The 18,445-nt window shown below is 41.8% G+C and overlaps 1 protein-coding gene across 1 annotated transcript in view; it reads right to left on the bottom strand.

The window, feature by feature from the left end:
• Positions 1–14,665, bottom strand: part of LOC138372759 (uncharacterized) — a 112,662-nt gene extending 97,997 nt beyond the window's left edge. Inside the window, exons 1-2 of the mRNA XM_069338367.1 lie at positions 14,590–14,665; positions 7,137–7,176 (exon numbers count right to left, since the gene is read on the bottom strand). The gene's annotated coding sequence lies outside the window, so the exon portion shown is untranslated. The remainder of the gene's footprint in view (positions 1–7,136; positions 7,177–14,589) is intronic.
• Between the last annotated feature and the right edge of the window lie 3,780 nt (positions 14,666–18,445).

Genomic DNA, 18,445 nt, shown 5'->3' with positions numbered 1-18,445 from the left:
TCATACAAAATAATAACATAGTGTTTACTGCTAATTATTGAGAATTATTACTTGAATGCATGTACAATAGATTAGAATAAAGAACAATATTTACATATAAAGGCACCTACAAGCACGCCTTTCTCATTAGTGTCAAATTTGCATACCAGCCAACCGTTGATTAGAGTAATCACCTCTAATGAGATCAACCTGTGAAATCTCTATACCAGAGCTTCGGAGCGAAGTTTTGTATCTGTCTTCTTTATGCCACATATATGATTGCTTAAGCAGGTTGTTTAAAAGCTAAGTTAGAAATATTTTTCTAACTTTTTCGCCTCCCCGTCACGAAAATGACGTGCTAAAATAAAATTTACGAACCAAACTTAACCGAGTACCCCACGAATAGAAAACGTAGCAGTCAGTCAATTTTGAGAGCCGCTGTGATTTACAGTACATTATATTTTCACGTTGGCGATTTTGACGTCAAAATACTATGCATTATTCAAGCGGAAATGTTTAAAGTGATCCAGAGTTTACCAAAAAAAAAAAAAGTCATCTTGGGTTTTACAGAAAACGTAAGAGCAGTTCTAACTGGATGATAGACTAAAGAAGGTAAGGTTGTGCGGGGCCTTGTTCTTACGTGGATGATATTTAAAACAAAAACAAATACTGTGATAACGAGGACAGACGCCCAAAGGGGTCACTCAAATAGATCCTGCACTCACGTGAGTACTTTATTGTGCACCCTATACTCATCCAGTGAGCGGTGATTTATTGGGCACCCCATACTCATCCTGTGAGCGGTAGCGCAAAAAGGATTACAGAGAGCACAAAACGACTTTATCAGACCTTATTTTGATTATTTCCTTAACAATTACATCTATCCTGCACATGCGGAGTGTAGGGGAGATCCTGCAGCCTAACAATACCCTCTTCTCACTCTACCACATCCTTCCCCCCCCCCTCACCCTAGAACAGCCTTACAACTGACCACCACAACACCTCACCCCCACAGCTCTCACCTGTTGTAATCTCCTGGAGTACTCTTGCGTGAAATTAAAATTACTTTGACAGGCTTGTGAAATTTATGCGTTGCTGTTGTGTGGAGAAGACTGTATAATCAATCCTCGGAGAGCAGGGTACTGTTTTGTTGGTGAGGGCTACTACTGTTGCTGGTGGGACTACTGTTGGTGGTGGGGCTACTGTTGGTGGTGGGACTACTGTTGCTGGTGGGGCTACTGTTGCTGGTGGGGCTACTGTTGCTGGTGGGACTACTGTTACTGGTGGGACTACTGTTGCTGGTGGGACTACTGTTGCTGGTGGGGCTAGTGTTGGTGGTGGGACTACTGTTGCTGGTGGGGCTACTGTTGGTGGTGGGACTACTGTTGCTGGTGGGGCTACTGTTGGTGGTGGGACTACTGTTGCTGGTGGGGCTACTGTTGCTGGTGGGGCTACTGTTGCTGGTGGGGCTACTGTTGCTGGTGGGGCTACTGTTGCTGGTGGGGCTACTGTTGCTGGTGGGACTACAGTTGGTGGTGGGGCTACTGTTGCTGGTGGGGCTAGTGTTGGTGGTGGGGCTAGTGTTGCTGGTGGGACTACTGTTGCTGGTGGGACTACTGTTGGTGGTGGGGCTACTGTTGGTGGTGGGACTACTGTTGCTGGTGGGGCTACTGTTGCTGGTGGGGCTACTGTTGCTGGTGGGACTACTGTTACTGGTGGGACTACTGTTGCTGGTGGGACTACTGTTGCTGGTGGGGCTAGTGTTGGTGGTGGGACTACTGTTGCTGGTGGGGCTACTGTTGGTGGTGGGACTACTGTTGCTGGTGGGGCTACTGTTGGTGGTGGGACTACTGTTGCTGGTGGGGCTACTGTTGCTGGTGGGGCTACTGTTGCTGGTGGGGCTACTGTTGCTGGTGGGGCTACTGTTGCTGGTGGGGCTACTGTTGCTGGTGGGGTTACTGTTGCTGGTGGGGCTACTGTTGCTGGTGGGGCTACTGTTGCTGGTGGGACTACTGTTGGTGGTGGGGCTACTGTTGCTGGTGGGGCTAGTGTTGGTGGTGGGGCTAGTGTTGCTGGTGGGACTACTGTTGCTGGTGGGACTACTGTTGGTGGTGGGGCTAGTGTTGGTGGTGGGGCTACTGTTGGTGGTGGGGCTAGTGTTGGTGGTGGGGCTAGTGTTGGTGGTGGGGCTACTGTTGCTGGTGGGGCTACTGTTGCTGGTGGGACTACTGTTGCTGGTGGGACTACTGTTGCTGGTGGGACTACTGTTGGTGGTGGGGCTAGTGTTGGTGGTGGGGCTAGTGTTGGTGGTGGGGCTACTGTTGCTGGTGGGGCTACTGTTGCTGGTGGGACTACTGTTGGTGGTGGGGCTAGTGTTGGTGGTGGGGCTAGTGTTGGTGGTGGGGCTAGTGTTGGTGGTGGGGCTACTGTTGCTGGTGGGACTACTGTTGCTGGTGGGACTACTGTTGCTGGTGGGGCTAGTGTAGCTGGCGGGGCTACTGTTGCTGGTGGGGCTACTGTTGCTGATGGGACTACTGTTGCTGGTGGACTACTGTTGGTGGTGGGGGCTACTGTTGGTGGTGGGGGGCTACTGTTGGTGGTGGGGCTACTGTTGGTGGTGGGGCTACTGTTGGTGGTGGGGCTACTGTTGCTGGAGGGGCTACTGTTGCTGGTGGGGACTACTGTTGCTGTTGAAGAGTGATTAACAATCAATCCTCTAAGAACACATTTACTGTGAAAATATACTAAGGGCTGTAAGAAGGATGAAAAGGTGTTACGGAATATAATTGACGTGAACTGGAAAACCCTGCAATGAAAACTCAAGAATTTGTCATTATGAAAAATAACATTTCTGCCACCTCTGGCAAACTGAGGTGTACTGATGAAGCATACCAACACGCGTCCAATTCTAGACACTATGCTCCGACATGTAAACTATATTGGACACACTAATGGTACTCTGAGAAGACACATCATTTGCAAGAAGGAGGACGAGGAGGATTTAAGCACCACCACTCTCGACACCAAAGTACCATCCTTAATTACCAGGACACGGACACCAAAATCATTACACACACCAGTGATCAAAGGAGGAGAGGTCTGGAATTCCAGCCCCCTCACCATACAGCACCGGGTATAACGACATCTCTGCCGAGTTCCCCTCCGCCCACCGCCTTACCAATTGTTTGATTGGATTCCAGCCCCCATTATATTTGTTTACCTATGTGTGATTACTTCACCTTACCCCAGGCCTCCTCGACCAGGAGGCCTGGTCGAGGACCGGGCTCTGGGGACGTTGAATTCTGAAATTATCGCAAGATAACTCCCCCCCCCCCACACACACACACAACTTCACCTCTCTCACATGTGTATTCAACACAAATTTTCACCCTGTATATTCATTCCCTTACGGGCTATTCATGCCTGTGACACCTCTTGGATGGCTTAATCTTCATCAAGCAATCAACTTGTATATCTCCCGTCATCTCCCGTCATCTCCCTGACATCTCCCGTCACGCAGGGTGCGGTTGCGCCTCCACAGATCTCCAGTATCATCTTTTGATACTGGTAATGGCTCAAAAGGGCCACCACTTACGGGCTATTCATGCCCGTGCCATCTCTTGGATGGCTTAATCTTCATCAAGCAATCAACTTGTATATTCACTCCATGCTTGAAGATGTTCCAGAGTGGAACGAAACGTTGTAAACAATATCCCCTTCATTAATCATTAGTTTCTTTGCCATGAGTTTCATTAACTTGATTGCAAGAAGAGAGGAGTTCAAAAACGCAGCACTCGTGTCCTACCGACCCTTAAGGGGCTCCCCTTAGGTACCCTTATGTAAGGAGACATTAGATGACCCCCGCCCCAGTCATATAAATTGCCAACCATCTTTCATAAATTATTGAAATAGGGAGAAAATGGGAGGTTGGAGAACTGATGAAATATTAAAAACAAAAAAATGGTGATTAGTAGAGAAACGCCGCGGAACTCAAAAAATAATCTATAGTAAAGAGGAAAGGCAACAGCGCAGAATATAAACGCAAACTCTAAAGTTCCTAAACAAACCTTTGAGGTGCGCCGGGAGGCAAGAAAATGAGTTTTCGCCTGCGGGTGACGTTGATATTGCGTGGACTTCAGAGTGCCAGAGCGTAAAGCCGAGCCTACAGAGAGAGAGAGAATGGCAAAGAGCGTGTGAAAGCCTTTACCAGGGAATTCCTCCATGCGACACTCAAACGAAGGTCCCACGGCCGGGCGATATGAGAAATGGAGCTGTAACAAACTCGGTTACAAACGGGAAAATTGCGGAAGCCTACATTCGTTTAAATGAGTACACGACTGCTTTAAAAACAAAATATGGTATTGGTGACCCTGTTCATTTTTTTTATTATTGTTTATTTGTGTTATCCTTAAACATACTTTGGTTTGGTAGTGAGTTTTAAGGCTTTTAAGGCTCTGGATATTAACTCCTCTACATTTACCATTTCAAAATCTATCCACCACGATTGTAGTAAAACTGGGAACTGCGCTACATGCAGTCCCCGTGGCGCAGTGGTAAGACCCTCGCCCGGCGCTTCGCGAGCGATTTGGCCCGGGTTCTTATCCTACCATGGGAGGATTGACTAGACACCAATCCTTAGTTGTTCGCCTCTGTTCACCCGGCAGTAAATGGTTTACCTGGTTGTCAAACGATTTGGCGAGTCGTATTCCGGGAAAAAAATTAGGATTAAGGACCTGCCCGACACGCTCTGCGTGCTAGTTGCTTTACAAGACTGTAAGAACTCTTGTATATATCAAATAAAATATTTTAGCATTATTGTGTTTCAGTGGAAACAGATGAAGACAAATCTTGGTTCACGCTGTATAATTAGTTACTGGCAGGTTGTGTCTGACGGGTCATGTCTGGCGGGTCATGTCTAGCGGGTCGGGTCTGACGGGTCGTGTCTGGCAGGTCGTATCTGACGGGTCATGTCTGGCGGGTCATGTCTAGCGGGTCGTGTCTGACGGGTCGTGTCTGGCAGGTCGTATCTGACGGGTCATGTCTGGCGGGTCATGTCTAGCGGGTCGTGTCTGACGGGACGTGTCTGGCGGGTCATGTCTAGCGGGTCGGGTCTGACGGGTCGTGTCTGGCAGGTCGTGTCTGACGGGTCGTGTCTGGGGGGTCGTGTCTGGCTGGTCGTGTCTGACGGGTCGTGTCTGGCAGGTCGTGCAGAGTGATATATTCTCATGTCTTCATGCCACGATGGAATTACCGAGTGACATGATGGACTGCAAACACTGGAGTGTTTCCAGTGTAACGCAGACGTGTGTGAATGCATTTGGGAGGTATTCGCAGGTTTTATTTAGTTTTATGTTCCAATGTTTAGTGGGAGACAGAAGTGGCAGTACACGTTATACCTACTTTGATCCGGATGTTCAAATTCAGGAAAAAACATCATACCTCGCAATTATAGAAAATTAACAAATTTAAAATTAAAAAAAAATAAAAGAAAAAACATCGTAAAAAATCATCATAATTATTTACATTTAAATTACATAATCACTCATGGCCTGGGATAACTCAGTTGGTACAACAAACATTCCACTTTACTGCGACATTCGATATGCGTCCACAATCATTGTGTGTCTATATTACTGTTACATTCACCAGTGTTACCGAGACCTTGCAGATGCCTCCACATTCTCATATGTTACGGCCACTTAGATCCAGTAACCGGGTTCTTGATGTTATAACCTCTTTTAGTGTATCCGACCCTAAGTCGTTAGTAGGCTTTCAACAGCTGGCTGTATAGCGGAATAAAGATATAAGAGGAGGGGATAAACAATACACGATTCCTTTCACCATTATATATATATATATATATATATATATATATATATATATATATATATATATATATATATATATATATATATATATATATATGTGAGAAAAATTTGCAGTAGACATTTACCTCAAATTTAATGCCAGAGGCTCACAGTATGCTAATAATGTCGACAGCTTTTGTTAGATTAGCCAGGGTCCGGACAGTAATCAAGAACTTGGACAAAAGACCCTTACAAATGCTATGTACAACTATGTGAGACCCATATGATGCCCCGGAATGGAACCCTCATCTAAAGAAATACTCAACACAAGGAAACACAAGGTATGCCACTAGGCTAGTCCTAGAACTAAGAGGCATGAGTTATGAGGAAAGGCTGTTTAAACAGCACCTCACATCGCTGGAAGACAGAAGAGCTCGGGGTTGTACTTGCGGAAGTTGAACTTTTGCTCTTTGGTCCCGCCTTTAACTGATATGATAGAGCCTACTGGGCTCTATCATATCTACATTTGAAACTGTGTATAGAGTCAGCCTCCACCACATCACTCCCTAGTGCATTCCATCTGTTAACTACTCTGACACTGAAAAAGTTCTTTCTAACGTCCCTGTGGCTCGTTTGAGTACTCAGTTTCCACCTGTGTCCCCCTTGTTCGCGTATCCCCCTGTGTTAATTTAAATAGTTTATCCTTTTCAACCCAGTCAATTCCTCTGAAAATTTAGTAGGTCGTGATCATGTCTCCCCTTACTCTTCTGTCTTCTAGTGTCGTGAGGTGCATTTCTCGTAGCCTTTCCTCGTAACTCATGTCTCTTATTTCTGGGACTAGCCTAATGACATACCTCTGAACTTTTTCCAGTTTCGTCTTGTGCTTGACAAGGTTGTGTACGTATGTGTGTGTGTGTGTGTGTGTGTGTGTGTGTGTGTGTGTGTGTGTGTGTGTGTGTGTGTGTGTGTGTGTGTGTGTGTGTGTGTGTGTACTCACCTAGTTGTGTTTGCGGGGGTTGAGCTTTGCTCTTTCGGCTCGCCTCTCAACTGTCACTCAACTGTTTACTATTTTTTTTTCTCCCCACCACACGCGCACACACACACACACACCAGGAAGCAGCCCGTGACAGCTGACTAACTCCAAGGTACTCATTTACTGCTAGATAACAGGGGCATCCAGGGTGAAAGAAACTTTGCCCATTTGCTTCTGCCACAACCTGCAAGCTGCACAACCCCGTATGTAGTGATGTCAGAGGAACCTATAGTGGAGTACTACCCAACCCCGAAACGACGCCCAGAGGAAGTAATTGTGTAGCACTACCCAACTCCACTCATCAGAGAGTGTCTTACCTTCTCTGGTCTCCTGCAAGGATCACGCTTCTCGCCTGATCTGGAAAAGAAGACAGTTCATAGAGATGCGGATCTTAACTATCCATAGTATAGCCTTAAGTGTACTCAACCAACACTCGCGCCAGTGTGTGTGTTTGTGGAAAGCACCACTGTACTTTCCCTTAGGCCCGTGTACATTTGTGTACAGTGTACATTGTGTCATTTTTGTCGTTTGGTTGACATATTTAACGTGAATGTATTTTCTGTTTTATAGTATTTGGGGAGAAATAAGAGATAAAAAATAAGGTCGGCGCTATTATATATATATATATATATATATATATATATATATATATATATATATATATATATATATATATATATATATATATATATATATATAGATATATATATATATATATATATATATATATATATATATATATATATATATATATATGCAAACAAGCCTGAATGGTCCCCAGGACTATATGCGACTGAAAACTCACACCCCAGAAGTGACTCGAACCCATACTCCCAGGAGCAATGCTACTGGTAACTACAGGGCGCCTTAATCCGCTTGACCATCACGGCCGGACAAAGGGTGAGTTTTCAGTCGCATATAGTCCTGGGGACCATTCAGGCTTGTTTGCATTTGTGTTCCTCACGTGTGCCCCAAAGAATGAGGTGATTTGATAAAATGCTATGCCCAAGATTACCATCCGAGTTGCCGGCGGGGAAGTGGTTCAAATAGCTTCGGCTATCATTTCCTTTTGTCCGGCCGTGATGGTCAAGCGGATTAAGGCGCCCTGTAGTTACCAGTAGCATTGCTCCTGGGAGTATGGGTTCGAGTCACTTCTGGGGTGTGAGTTTTCAGTCGCATATAGTCCTGGGGACCATTCAGGCTTGTTTGCATTTGTGTTCCTCACGTGTGCCCCAAAGAATGAGGTGATTAAGTCACTTGTCACTTCGAGTGACAAGTTCGAGTCACTTCTGGGGTGTGAGTTTTCAGTCATATATATATATATATATATATATATATATATATATATATATATATATATATATATATATATATATATATATATATATTGAGAGGTAATACCTCTTCACTGTTGTATAGTTTACTTTGGTCCTGGTGTTCAGGGCTTAGGAATACCTGCTTGTGTGTCAGTAAGCTGTGGTGGATGCCTTGATAACCAACCAAAAGTTACCAGGCCCTAAGGCCAACACCAATACCAAACCTTCACTAAAACTGTATCATTATATGATATACTTAAGGAAGCTGATGATACGCTATAATAGATGTGAGGATGTCGTGAAGGATAGAACTGATGTGTGGATGTAACAGCGGATAGAATTGATGGGTGAATGTATAAAGATAGAAAGGATGTATAGTTGACGATATACTAAATATGTGAATGTAATTGAGGATACAATAGAGATGTGAATATAACTTCAGTAGGAGTCTTTTTTTAAAAGAGCACCTGACGGAACAGTGCGAGATCCAAAACCTTTGTAAAGAAAGAAAAAATGTAAAACTGCACACAGAGAGAGGAAAGGGCTATCTCTGTCTTTGCAGACCCGGAAAGAGCAAACAAGAGAATAGGGGAAGTGTGGAAGAGTGGGAGCAGGTAGGGTGAACAGGGGGATGGGTGAATAGCTGGAGGGAGAATGGTGAAGTGAAAGGTGGAAGTGAAAAGATGTAGTAGAAAAAATCATTTAAAAATCTTTTTTTATGTATGAGGGGGCCTCGTAGCCTGGTGGATAGCGCGCAGGACTCGTAATTCTGTGGCGCGGGTTCGATTCCCGCACGAGGCAGAAACAAATGGGCAAAGTTTCTTTCACCCTGAACGCCCCTGTTACCTAGCAGTAAATAGGTACCTGGGTGTTAGTCAGCTGTCACGGGCTGCTTCCTGGGGGTGGAGGCCTGGTCAAGGACAGGGCCGCGGGGACACTAAAGCCCCGAAATCAACTCAAGATAACCTCAAGATATGTATCTGAAGACTGAGTGGCTTACCTCTGGCGTTCCTACTGAAGGACTAAGGAAATGTTTAGGTGATGGGCTTAGGTGCTAACAGCCTATGAAGGCTTATTTAGGACGTAAGAGAAGTTTAGTGATCAGGCAGGAAGCATATATATATATATATATATATATATATATATATATATATATATATATATATATATATATATATATATATATATATATATATAAATATATATAAATATATATATATATATATATATATATATATTATTACTAAACAAACTTCAAAACTGAGAAAACTGTATATATGTACATTAAGCAAGGGAATGTATGTTTTGTGCATATGTCCCAAAGTGCAATGGACTTAGTTTGGTGTTTAGCTAAGACTTATCAACCCCATAAACTTTGAGACCAAGCAACAAGTACACTGTCTGTTGATTCATCACGTTATTGTGATTTCTACTGAGCATAGTCCAGGACTAAAGCAAACATCCAGTTTTATATACACCGGGGAGCAGAATACACACCACGGTGCAATTTGTACCCATTATCCTTAATGGATTATTTTGGTGGTGAGATTAAGACCTACCAACGTCTAGGTCATTAAGCCCAACACAACATCTTACTGACCAACCAGCAAGTACACTTTAGTCTTGAACATAATCTAGGGTTTAAATAAAATCTCTCATGTATATACACTGATAGGAAGCATCTTTGCATCTTTTCATTTATATAGCCTTACGATCTTCTCAGTCAGCGGTAGTGGTAGAGGACTGCGGACTGCTGGGGAGAAACGATTACCAGCAACATTATCATATTATTATTATGATAGTGTAATCGGAGGAAAAGGAGCGATTTTCAGAGTGATGAATAACAAGATTTGCGCTGATAAATGAATTTCCTGGAAATATACAAATGAAGTCTGCGCGGCTAAATGAAACGGAGAGAGGATAGGCCATGGTTAAAACATTATGTATATATATAGGCAGTAAGTTTAGCGAGAGTGGTGGGGTGGAGGCTGAAATTAAAATACTGACGGGCCGGCAAAATGTTGAAGTCACGAGAAAATTGATGATGAAAATGTGAGTCCACATATACGGGGAAATTTCATATCGCATGTTGGGGCTACTTGAGTTGATTATGGATAGTCAACGGATGAAAAAAAAACATATGAGCGTAGAACAGAATGTGGATCACTTGATGATTTGATCTTGGATATAATTGATGACCAAACCACACAATAGAACGTTTCGGTCCGTCCTGGATCATTATCAAGCCGTATGTGATGGGAGAGAGGAAGGGACGCCCGTTTCTCAACCCTCTGGTACATGATTTGGTCATACCATCTTCAGCCCGTTATTGTGACCCATCGTCTGCATTTGGATATAATTCCCGTCGTCCGGGGACACCTGTACTGTATCGAGGTCCCCCCCCCCCCCCCCCCCCACCGAGGTCAAACTATTGACCTTGCCCAGGATGCAACCCGCAAAAGTCTCCTTTCTCCCCCGTATCTATTAACAGCAAGGAAAATATAGGCATCTGGTGATATGAACCGTGCCCAACCATTTCTCTCTCGATCGCGGATCGAACTCGAATCCCAGATTGTAAGTCAATACGTAGGCAACTGTGCTACAGGACCCATATTTGGTGTATGTATAGTGAAGAGGTAACTGATAAGATAAATACTCTTTGATTTTCCATTCCACTGTCAAATACAGAAAGCTTTACCTACTTAACCTACCTACTTTTTACTTTACCTATCTGACCAGCTTTACCTACGGCTTAAGCCGTAGGTAAAGCTGGTCAGGACAACACCGTAGTAAGTCCTACATATGACCAATTATAATAATAACAATGTCTGGAAGGGGAATTCAGAATTAAAAAATAATATTTATTATAAAATAATAATAATAAATAATAAGTCCTTAGGGAAATCAATTATTTCATTAAGAACATCATATACTAAATTCATTTGAACACAAACGTGAACCAGGAACAGTTTTCCTTTGTGAAGACCTGATCCGCCAACGCCTGTCACCACAAATAATATTACCGTGTGGTGTAAACCGCTTCTCAGTGTGTATTCACCGAGAAGCGGGTTGACACATAAAGTATACACACACACACACACTTTAGCCCTGGACTATGTTCAGGCCTTAAGTTAAAATGTCGGTGGGTAGGTGAGCTATTTTAGCGGCCGTCAAATCCATTGCATGAATTCTTTGATTTCAGCATATAAGGTTTTTTATTTCCATTTGAAAATATCATAAATAGCTCTCTTTGTTAAAAACAATAAGCAAGAAATCACAATGCTACTCACAATCGGCTGATTTACATAAACGAGGTTTCCACTGTCCACCTGCTGACTTGCTGAGCAACGGCACCAGAGTTTCTGTTTGTTATGTTTCTGGTTAAAAAGGGAATACATTTTCTTTTCCATAAGGGGAAACTCGATCAGTTTAGTGGAGCAGAAAATCCTCGAGTAGAGTATTTTCGACACTCACACCTAAAGCCGGGCCGTTATTTTTATACTTGGTCATCTAATGTAAATTTGTAACAAGGAGAAGATAACGTTTAGCTGCGATATAGGCAAAGACACACGCACATACGGAATAATTACCCAACATTCATTAGGAATAACGTGTTTGAGAAAGCACCCAAACATACCTCACTTTGGTAAAAGCCTCAAGATAGGATTCGTGTTGATTCAAAACCTATGCAGTCCCAGTGGCACAGTGGTAAAGCACTCGCCCGGCGCTTCGCGAGCGCTTTGGCCTGGGTTCGTATCCTGGCCGGGGAGGATTTACTGGACGTCAATCTTTAACTGTAGCTTATGTTCACCCAGCAGTGAATAGATACCTGGTTGTTAAACGATTTGGCGGGTCATATACCGGGGAATATTAGGATTAAGGACTTGCCAGAAATGTGTGCTAGTGACTCTACAAGAATGTAAGAACTCTCGTATATATATAAAAAAACACAAGTGCCTGTAGAGTGTTTTCTCGTACCGTTATACGTTTCAACGCATTTGTATACAGTGCGTTTTTTATTGCATATGAGTGTGTATTAGTTTGTACCGTTTTTGTGTGTTTGTTTCTCTGTTTGTACCGTTTTGTGTGCTCTTCTTTGTTTGAACCGTTTTGTGTTTGCTTCTTTGTACTATTTTGTGTGTTTGCTTCTTTGTTTGTACCGTTGTATTTCTTTTACGGTTGTTTCTGTGAACCGATGAGCGTTTCTTTGTACCGTTATGTATTTCTTCGTACCGTTGTGTATTTCTTCGTACCGTTGTGTGTTTACATTGCACTTACATTGTATGCTTACATTACATTTTGTCAGCGATTTTATCTGTTCAAGCGCTTATTTGCTTGGCTAAATTTCAGGCATTAGTAATGCGAATTTGCTCACAAAATACATTTATGTGACTCTTCCAGGTATCTCCATCTGGATCGAACAAATCAAACGAAAAAATGGCAACAGATTCAAAGCACTACTATATTTAACAGAGCCATTGTTAAATGACTTGACCTTCGACGAAGTTTCATAATGACTAAACTCACTCAAGATAACATATTTGTTCCGGCTTAACTCACTCAAGATAACATATTTGTTCCGGTTTAACTCACTCAAGATAACATATTTGTTCCGGCTTGCAGAAACAAAATTTACAAGCGAGCCAAATGAGGATAAAACTCTACCTAGATGATAAACGAGGTATTTTACACGAGTCTCTCAGCCTTAGTGGTTTTAGTTCGAGACTTGGACAAAAGGGAGTCTAGCAAGGTGAAAGATGCAACATATTTGCAATAAGTATAAGCGTCTGTACCTACCTGGCACTCAAATGAGATTTTAAATCTTCTGGGTTACCCTCAGATTCCCAAGTGCTGCTCCATGATATACTTTTAGAATCTCAGTTGAGTACCAGTTAGGTACTTCCGGGATACACTTTTTTTGTCTTGTGAGCATCTATTGTCAGGATGATAGGATCATAGTTTCGTATTTTGAAGGACTTAGTTTAATTTCTCCAATGATCTAAGTTCACGTAACGTTAACTAATGCACCGTGATTTTGTGAATTACCTACATGCAGCTGTAAGTGAAGTTGGATCAAAGCTGAAAGGGTCCCGGGTTCGATTCCTGCGGATGGATAGAAGTGTTTGGGAGGATATTTCCTTTCGCCTGATGTCTCTGTTCACCTAGTAGAAATCAGGTACCCGAGAGTTAGGCAACTGATGTGTGTTACATCCAGGGGGATGGACAGAAGTAGGCTTGGGCCTAGGGAAGGGGGGGGGGGATCATGATAAGCCTATGGAAAAAACATTCGGTGAACCATGCACTTTTCCTATTCGAAACTTAGAGCAAATCTGATCATTTTGTTTTCGGATTTTTCAAACCAATTTATTTTCGCAGCAAGTAATTGGAAAAGAGCACTGCAATTTTTCCAATTTTGTTTTAAAATTTGGTGAACTTTTATTTTTCTCATGGGAACAAAATAACCGAAATTTTGCTGACCTGGCTTGTGGATTTAGAAGTGCAGAGTGAGAGAGAGAGAGAGAGAGAGAGAGGGGGGGGAGGGAGGGGGGGAGGGAGGGGGGGGAGGGAGGGGGGGAGGGAGGGAGGGAGGGAGGGAGGGAGAGAGAGAGAGAGAGAGAGAGAGAGAGAGAGAGAGAGAGAGAGAGAGAGAGAGAGAGAGAGAGAGAGAGAGAGAGAGAGAGAGAGAGAGAGAGAGAGAGGGGGGGGGGGGGGAGGGAGGGAGGGAGGGAGGGAGGGAGGGAGGGAGGGAGGGAGAGAGAGAGAGAGAGAGAGAGAGAGAGAGAGAGAGAGAGAGAGAGAGAGAGAGAGAGAGAGAGAGAGAGAGAGAGAGATGGGTAATTACATTTTTATTCACCTAGCACCATCAAACAACCCGTGTCTGTAAACGCTTACCAAATGACTTCGTGAACTAACTTTTCCTGTACAAAATGACCGAAGTTCAGCGAGGTGTCTTGGATACAATTAGTTTCTCTATTTAATTATTTTTTTTATTTTATTATATTTTATTCACTGACAGCCTTTAATAACATATTTTAAATTAGCCGTAAGCTCTCTAGTTTGTAATAAACTGATGATACTTCGTGTATCAATTATTCCATAAAAGTTTAAAATACTTACTTTTTTATACTTATATATAAATGCTTGAAATATTCTCTATCTGATAAATCGACGGGTATATCCTATTTCTCGGTGCATGTAAATTGTTTACTTTAGTCTTGGACTGCATTCAGGAGTAAGGTAGACTTACTGGTTGGTCTGCAAGCTTTTGTGTTGAAGATGAAATACGTTTATTGAGGTATAAATACACACAAAGGGGTGAGGTAGCTCAAGCTATTCTCATCCTCGTTCAGCACAACTGCGTTCAGCTTTTGTGTTGGACTTAATATCCCTCACGGGGTTAATGACCCTTCAACCCCCCCTTTCCCCTAAAATTATATACCGGTAACGTACTTACTGGACAGTGAACAAGCTTGATCCCAGGTCAGTGAACTGGAGCTGTACCCTTGAGCACAATGATCGCCTGACTAAAGTACACTGAGGGGGAAGAGTGGTTGGGCCACTCCGATAACACCCTTCCCCTCCCCCACCACCCACTTTCTCTCCCCATGGGTCTTCATGGGCCCCCCCCCCCTCCTCCCCCGGCAGAATCGGACCACTAGGCTTCCACCCCCTTTGGGACACATGACCTAAACGGTTGCCAAGCGCCAGTAAGCAAGTATGTATTGAATTATGTCAGTAAGTGTTCTTTTCGTTTATCTCTTCTGTGAAGAATTGAAGGTGTATAAGTACAATGTGTATAATTAGTCTGTTAAAAAAATTTTTACAATTAATAGGAAAGATAGTTGTTCAAAAAAGTGAGATGTGACAGTCCTTGTTGGGTACAAGAGGACTACGGAACTAGACACAGATTCACTAGCACCGTTACTCTCAGTACTAAGGTGTATATAATGTTATACAATATAATTCACCGAAAGAATTATATTGTATGACATTATATAGATGATAAATTTCTGTAATTTACAGATGACTAAATCCAGGTTCATTTATTAATTCAAGGTGATAAGAAATACTCACGAATATATATATATATATATATATATATATATATATATATATATATATATATATATATATATATATATATATATATATGTGTGGTTTCCTCCGAGGCTATGGGTCCCCCTTCTTCCAGCCAGAGGTGGTACTCCCTTCCCTTTATTTGTATATATATATATATATATATATATATATATATATATATATATATATATATATATATATATATATATAAAAATATATATATATATATATATATATATATATACATATATATTTATATATATATATATATATATATATATATATATATATATATATATATATATATATATATATTTAATAATGCATAAATCACTTTGATTTATAGGCAGACATTAATTTTGACAAGATGTTGCAGCTTATGCCTCATCCAATTTACCGAGTGGCTTAGCGAGGCTGCAAGTAAAACATTAATATCTTTCCATATTTCACGTGTGGCGAAATTAAGTTCTATTTTTAAGAGAATTAATCGCTTTTGTTAATATTAAACAATCAATATATCTTAATGAGTAGCACCTGCGATGTAAGCCGATAATACTGTTAAGTTTGAGAAAAATCACGTTAGTGTGATTTCGTTGTGTAATTGTTGAACAAAAAAAATTGAAGAATGTTTGCTGGTTCCTTCGTGGCTTGCGGGAACTTCTCGGAGAATTGTCACTGAGGCCACTGAGTTATTGCGGAGGCCTTGATGACCCCTCCTGAAGTTGATATACTTTGTTGCACAACGTTTCACTGATTACTGGGAGTGGGGGTGGGTATGACAACGTTGCTCTGATTACCGTTGCACTGATTACTACGAGGGGTGTGCAATGTTGCACTGATTACTACGAGGGGGGCAACGTTGCTCTTATTACTGTGGGGGGATAACGCTGATCAGATTACCTGGCTTGGTGTTGGGCTTACGGCCAATCAACCTCTGGAGGATTATTAAGGCCTATCATCCTCTGGAGGATTATTAAGGTCAATCCACCTCTGGAGGATTATTAAGGCCAATTAACCTCTGGAGGATTATTAAGGCCTATCCACTTCTGGGGGATTATTAAGGCCTATCAACCTCTGGAGGATTATTAAGGCCTATCAATCTCTGGAGGATTATTAAGGCCTATCAACCTCTGGAGGATTATTAAGGCCTATCCACCTCTGGAGGATTATTAAGGCCCATCAACCTCTGGAGGATTATTTCGGCCTATCAACCTCTGAAGGATTATTAAAGCCTATCAACCTATGAAGGATTATTAAGGCCTATCAAAATCTGGAGGATTATTAAGGCCTATCAACCTCTGGAGGATTATTAAGGCCTATCAACCTCTGGAGGATTATTAAGGCCTATCAACCTATGAAGGATTATTAAGGCCTATCAACCTCTGGAGGATTATTAAGGCCTATCAACCTCTGGAGGCATATTGAGGCCACCACAACAGCCTAAGGACCTACCACCAAGAATATTTTAATCTTAAACATAGCCCCTGGACTAAAGTAAACTCTCAGTGTATATACAGTGAGAAGTGAGGTTCACCTACGGAGGGACAAAGCTGCTCTGATTAATACGGATAGCGACGCTGATCTGATTATACTGGGGCAAAGCTGCTCTAATTACGCTTTCTGTTAACAAAATTCATTACTATGCTAAGAATATTTAAACTCGTACCCAAAGAAAAAAACACATTTATTGATCTAAAATTAGTTATTTATCATTTGTTATTATTTATACAAATTTTGATCAGTTGCTGATATGTATATATATATATATATATATATATATATATATATATATATATATATATATATATATATATATATATATATGTATATATATATATATATATATATATATATATATATATATATATATATAATAAAATAAGAAGAATGAATGTCTTCATTCTACTTTGCTCTGATGAAGGTGAATTAAGCCGAAAACGCGTTTAGCATTCTCTATTTTTCGCATGTGAAAATTTGTGTGTGTGTGTGTGTGTGTGTGTGTGTGTGTGTGTGTGTGTGTGTGTGTGTGTGTGTGTGTGTGTGTGTGTGTGTGTGTAAAACACATAAAATACAGAATATAAGATTATCAGGGGTCTAGTGATTATGTGAATAATCACAAACATATAAATCCTTATTGAATATCTTCAATCACCAGTGTTACATCATCATCACAGACATATTTCACGTAGCTCACATCACCTATACAGCTTAAAGTCGATACTAAATCAATTTAGTGATACTGAGCAGCGAATATGACTCTAAAAACCATATAAACTGGTATAAAGATGACGGGGGTAATGCAGTGAAGACTTACCAATGTGTTACTAAGGTAAAGTTTCCCCCTGGTGGGGCAGGAGGGTGTTATTGCCAATATATCCCCCTCTGCCTCCTTCCCTCTGCTCAAGTTTAGCAAAAGCCGATATCGCTGTCGAGAAACACAATATATTTGACAAATGTCGGTCACTTAGGTGGGAGCCACGAAGTGCAGCTGCACTCTCTCTGCCATTCTCCCTGTCAGGCATCGCTATAAGTCTGGAGAATAATATCTTCTTGAAAATAAGAGAGACGTCTGGCGGAGAGAGAGAGAGAGACGCCTGCGTCGTATCGGTAATGTATACCAACCGCTAGTCGGGGAGGGGATGGTGCCATCACTGCCAATGGAACCATCACAGGTAATGGTACCATCACAGAATTTTGCACACTCACAACCACAGGTAATAGTAATATACCAGATAATGACACAATCACAGATAATGGTAATGATTCTTTCATAGGCAATGTAATCAAAACGAGCAATGATACCCTTACAACTTTCAAGCAATGGTAGCACCAGCACCTATGGTACCCCTTACAACTAAAAAACTTACGAACAAATAATGGTAGCATCAGTCTCAACTTGTACCATCACTACGCTTGACACAATTACAACGGATGATAATATTTCTTTCACAATTAAATAATATAGTCGATATCTAATGAAGTTTATCATCTGTGAGCTTTTCTTTATCATCCCTGAGGTTATCTTTATCATCCGTGAGGTTATCTTTATCATCCGTGAGGTTATCTTTATCATCCGTAAGGTTATCTTTATCATCTGTGAGTAGCATTACCATCTGTGAGTTTATCCTTACTATCTGTGAGTTTAGAATTATCATCTGTGGGTATACCTTCATCATTTGTAAGCTTATCACCTGTAGGTTTATTTTTATCTGAGTTTATCTTTATCATCT

Source organism: Procambarus clarkii, chromosome 39 (genome assembly GCF_040958095.1).
Source record: "Procambarus clarkii isolate CNS0578487 chromosome 39, FALCON_Pclarkii_2.0, whole genome shotgun sequence".
Classification (NCBI taxonomy): domain Eukaryota; kingdom Metazoa; phylum Arthropoda; class Malacostraca; order Decapoda; family Cambaridae; genus Procambarus; species Procambarus clarkii.
This window is presented reverse-complemented; position numbering and strand designations above follow the sequence as displayed.